The sequence below is a fragment of the Chenopodium album genome, chromosome 7 (genome assembly GCF_948465745.1).
Source record: "Chenopodium album chromosome 7, dcCheAlbu1.1, whole genome shotgun sequence".
Taxonomy (NCBI): domain Eukaryota; kingdom Viridiplantae; phylum Streptophyta; class Magnoliopsida; order Caryophyllales; family Amaranthaceae; genus Chenopodium; species Chenopodium album.
The window spans coordinates 27,611,750-27,617,506 of NC_137840.1; the positions used below are offsets into that span (position 1 = coordinate 27,611,750).

General features: G+C 42.0%; 1 non-coding gene across 1 annotated transcript; it reads right to left on the minus strand.

Moving 5' to 3' along the window:
* Window positions 1-465: 465 nt before the first annotated feature.
* On the minus strand, window positions 466-572 carry LOC145641227 (small nucleolar RNA R71). The gene has a single exon (XR_014115286.1). It is a non-coding gene; the product is annotated as a small nucleolar RNA R71 (small nucleolar RNA).
* Between the last annotated feature and the right edge of the window lie 5,185 nt (window positions 573-5,757).

Consider the following 5,757-nt stretch of genomic DNA (forward strand, 5'->3'; position numbering starts at 1 on the left):
GATTCTGGTGATACTAACAATAATCACCGCGATCCTCCAACTGATTCTAGTAATTCAGAGACAGTATCAAACGCAGAATCAGAGATGGCGGCTCCAAAGAAGCTTAGTGATTATTCACAACCAAAGCTTACGGATTTTCCACATCTCACCCCTACTCCGGCTCTTGATGGGGTTCAATTTGAAATTAAACCTCAATTTATAACGATGATAGAGTGGAAGCAATTCAGTGGAGCAAAGGGTGAAGACCCGAATCTTCACATTGCCGATTATTGTCAATATTGCAACACCATCCGACAAGCCGGGGTCACTCAAGACCAGATCAGGGAGATTCTCTTTCCCTTCTCTTTAACTGGAAAAGCTAAATTGTGGTTTAATGGCTTAAATAGAACTACACTTGGTATAACTGACTGGGAAACTCTTGTTTTGAATTTCTATAACAAGTATTATCCTACAGAGACAACAACAGTACTACGGAGTGCGATTCAGAACTTTGCCCATGAAGCAGATGAGTCTTTATATGAGGCTTGGGAGAGGTTCAAGGACTTACAAAGAGAATTCCCTCACCATAATTTAGCACAATGGCAGTTAATCCAAGCCTTTTATAACGACATTGGAAATTCCTCTAGAATAATTTTAGACACTGCAGCTAGTGGGAGATTTATGAATCTTAATGTTGATGATGCAGGTCAGGTTATTGAAGACATGGCGATACACAATTACCAATATGGGAATCCCAAAGGATTTGCTAACAAAGGGAAACATAGTGTTGACTCTGTATCCTTTTTGCAAGCTCAACTAACCTCTATTTGCCAAAAATTAGATAATCTGAGCACTGCTAATGTAGCTAATGTTTCTGCAATTAATAATAATTCTAATGAGGCTTTCAGTGAAAATTGTGGTATTGTAGGTCATTGGGAGCAGGATTGCAGGAGTTCCGTGGAGCAAGTTAATGTCTTCCAAGCTTATAGGCAGAATAACCCATACTCCAACACTTACAATCCTGGGTATCGGAATCATTCATACCTTTCCTACCGGGGCACTAATGTTCAAAATCCACCACCACAAGAACCACAGGCGCCACAGCAACAGCAGCAGAAATATTTTCATCCCAATGCTAGCCAGAAGAATCAACCACAACAACCCCCCTCATCTTCCGACCCTTCTTTGGGGGAAATTAGAGCAATGTTGGTCAATATGCAAAAGCACATGGAGAGTAGGGATGCGACAATTAATCAAATTCTAGCGCATAATAAAATTGTAGATAATCAAATTGCGCAACTCTCCGCTACTCTGCAAGCCCGCCAACAGGGAGCCCTGCCAGCACAGCCGACTAGGCCTACGGATCAAGCATTTGCAATTACTCTAAGGAGTGGTTCAAACTATGAAGGGCCCTCTATGCCCAGAGTTGATGAACCTATTTTATTAAATAATGCTAATCTTGATTCTATTAAACCAAACAATGTAGTTGATAGCCCTGCAGGGCTAGAGGATAATACTAACACATCTAATTCTACATTGCAGGGTAAAACTCCAGAGAAGGTGGCTACTCCAGACAAGAATAAGAATGCTCGAAAGCCAATTATCAAACTTCCTTTCCCCAATCGTCAATTGAAGACAAACTTGGATAAGCAGTTTGGTAAGTTTCTAGATGTGGTTAAAGATTTGAAGGTAACAGTTCCCTTTACTGAATTGATAACACAAATCCCCTCGTATGCAAAATTTATGAAAGAAATATTGACGAGAAAAAGGTCTATTAGTGAGGTAGAGACAGTAGCTTTCACTGCAGTGTGTAGTGTCGTACTTCAAAATAAGTCTCCACCTAAATTAAAAGATCCGGGTAGTTTTTCTATCCCTTGTATATTGGCAATCTCTTGATTGATAATGCATTATGTGATTTGGGTGCTAGTGTTAGCGTCATGCCATTATCTGTGTGTTCTAAGTTGAATATGGGTAAATTAAAAGCTACCAATATAACTCTGCAAATGGTCGACCGTTCTTTCAAATACCCCCTAGGTGTTTTAGAGGATGTTCCCATTAGAATAGGTAAATTTTATATACCTGTAGATTTTGTTGTCCTTGATATGGCTGAGGATATGCAAACCCCGATTATTTTGGGTAGACCATTCCTTAACACTGCAAGAGCAGTCATAGATGTAAGAAGTGGTAAGCTAACACTATCAGTAGGGGACGATACAGTGGTTTTTAATCTGAATAATGCCCCTAAAAGCTCCATGACTGAGGAGAAATGTTTCTGCGTTAATGTGGTTGTAAATTATTCTAACAAGCCCCAAGCTCTTGAAAAAGATCCCTTGGAGGCGGTATCTTGTGTTGCATCCTTTTCAGATGAGATAGACAAATGGCAGAAGGAAGTCGATGCAATAGAAAAACCACTCTACAATGTTGGTCTTGCTTTCGAGGATGAACAAGTGGAACCGATCGAGCAAGTTGTGCGAATCGAGCCTACGGTAAGTGTTCCGCCAGATCGAGTTGCAAGTATTGAACACAATGACAATTTGAAGCAACATTCGATCAAAGAAGGGTTTTTAGTGCGTAGCATTGAAGATCCCCCAGTCCAAGTCAAGGAGGATCCACCAGATAAGGCGACTTGGCGTCCCACAGGTTATGTCAGGAAGCCGCATCGAAGCCTAAACATCGCTAGACCGGGTGAGAAACCACCCAATCAGGCGTCAGGCCAAGGGTCCAAGGAATTGTACATGGTAAGGAGGTCGTGCGGGACCTAGATAAACCAGCGCTTTGCGGGAGGCAACCCGTATTTCATGCTTTCTAGATTAGTTTTCATTTTCCTTATTTTTGTTTTTTTTAGAGAGGCGAGGAGAGTGATATTTCACCAGTTTTAAGTGTTGTTGTACAGGTATGAATTTGACAGGTAAAAAGACTTAGAAAAATTTGAAGAAGAAAAGAAATCGGAGAAACTCCAGGGCTTGGTACGGGCGCGCAAGTGAGGCAAAAATCAGAGAAAAATTTCGTACGATCGGGCGAATCTGCCCGATCGGGCGCGCAAGCAGAGCTAATTTTGTGGCTAATTTTGCCCGATCGGGCAAAGCTTGCATGATCGGGCGCATTTTTGTGGAAAATCGACTGAAGGAAAAGAAATGTCGGGCGAAGCTCGCCCGATCGGGCGAGAAAATTGGCGAAAATTTAATTCGTGTTCGCGCCCGATCGGGCGGAGCTCGCCCGATTAGGCGCGCAACAGAGATTCTGAAATTCTGATAGTTCGCCCGATCGAGCGAGCCTTGCCTGATCGGGCGCGCATTATGGCCGTCCCCCGCTTTATTTTCTTTCCTCTTCTTTCTTTCCTCACTTTCTCCTTATTTCATCTTTTTCATCTCACTTTCTCTCTCTAAAACCTCCATTTTCAAACCTTCAACTCACACTTCAATCCAAGATCTCCTCCAATTCTTCCATCCAAACTTAAAAATTCTTACATTTTCCAACTCCCCTCATCTTCCGCTACAATCAACACTAAATTTTCAACACTTTCTCTCAATTTCTTCTCAAACCCTAAGAGAGAGAAAGCTTCAATTCCTACTACTTTCACATAAAATGGCTTTCAAGAGGTCTAGAACTGTAAGGGGTGAAGGATCGAGGCAACAAGCACCCAACATTGACCCAAAGTTGCAAATTCCGGGGTGGGAGAGGGTGGTCATCACCACCCAAGAGCAAAGGCAAAGGATGCTCAACCTCATCTCACGGCAGGTAATTCCTACCCGTTTTATTCATCATCCTACACTTTCTAGACTAGGAATTGATAAACATGTTGAAAAATTGTTCAAAGGAATTGACATGAGTGGTTTGTTCAAATTACACTATGATACTTATGATTATTTGACTTTAGAATTCATTTCTAGTTTTAATGTCATAAAATCAAATGCTTTAATCTCTCATGTTCAATTTCGATTGTTTAATAATGATATTAGATTGTCTTCGAAAGATTTTTGAAAATTGTTTGATTTGAAAGCCGATAGACCAATTGAACTACCCTAAGACAACGTTACTTTTGTCTACCATGCTCTAACGGGGAATCCTAACTTGAACCTCCAACATGCCAAGGGCACTTGGATTCAACATCCCGTGCCAAAACTTTGGCAACGGTTTGTTGGCCTTACCATCTTTGGGAGGCATGAACCGACAAATGTGAGGAGGGATGAACTAGAACTATTAGGGTCATACATGATTCCTAGGAGTAACAAGCTTAACTTAGTTCATAGGACGACCCAACACTTCCAAAGGGTGGCCAATGCGGCCGAATCGGGTAGGTCTAGGGTCCCAATTTACTTTGGGGGGTTAGTAACCCACATAGCGGTCAAATACCTTAGTTGGACCCCTAGCGGTGATGGTAAGGTAGCCGGACCAACCTTAATGGACGCACCCTACTTAGGAGGCCTTAATTGGATAAATGTGATAGGGGGTGAGAATTGGTGGGTGATTCATAGGGAGTCGGGTAGAAGAGACAACACTTTCACCTTGCCTAACCCGGCCTTGACCAAATTTAAGAAGGGTCTTCCCTCTTATACCTTTTAATTAGGAGGCCAAGGGGAGACCCAAGCACACCACCAAGCACCTCCCTCACCACCACAACATTTCCACCAACCATAACCCCAACACTACACACATAACATTCCCACTTCCTCAACCAACTACAACATCGACCCTAACGCCCCATATGACTTTTCGGATTTTAGAAGCCAATTGGATCGGATAGAGAGTGGGCAAGGGAGGATGGAGGGTATGGTTAGGAATTTGGACACTAGGGTAGGAGCCCTAGATGCTAGGGTTGGGGTTGTGGAGAGGAACTTAGGGCGGGGATTATACCCTATGTATGATGATTATGCCCGTCGGGGGCCTATTCCCCCCGAATCACTTGTCCCCGATTGGTTCCAATATCACCAAGGGGGATACACGGACCCAAGTACCTACGGTACCTATGTGGACTATTCATCGGTCCATGGATATGGGACTGATGCTCCTTTTGGTGGGCTTGGGGGGAATGTAGACCCTAACTATTTTGCAGGTGGTTCGGGTTATGGAGGTGGTGGTTCGAGCCATGGAGGGGTCGGTCCTAGCCATGGTGGTGGAGGCTATTCGAGGATGGATGAGGATGAGGAGTAGGTTACACTCCCAAGTCAATGAGGGCATTGCTTGATTTGGCTTGGGGGGGTAATCTTTCACTTGGTAACTCTCTTTCCTTTCTCTTTATTTACTTGCTTTCTAGTGTAGTTTTTATTTGCTTTCTAATTTAGTTTTATTGCTTTCCTTATATGAAAAACACAAAAAAAAAAAATTGAAAAAAAATAAAATAAAATAAAAAAATACGTTCCAATGAATTGTAAATCATGCTTCCCTGTGCCCCTTACTTGAGAAAAATTGTTTTGATTCATGGTATTTGATGATGAATATTGTGGATTTTTTGGTCAAGATTTGAAGTTTAATTGCTTGGATTCCTTAACATGCGTCAATTTTGTCCAACTACATGTGAATATAGTGCTTGACTAGTTGATTTGGTTAGGAAATGTGTGATAGTTCCATAATTCCTGGTATGTCAATGAATTTGAGTATTAATTTGCAACTATGAGTAGTGTTTCATGACTTATTATTATGCACATGAGGAGAACGAAGGCGTTCATTCTTTTAGGTAGCCTTCAGAGTATTAGATACATTTGTTCCCTTCTTGTTACCCATGTTGTTGCTTGTGCCCTTTTATTGTTTATTTAGCCACATTACAAGCCTATATGAGCC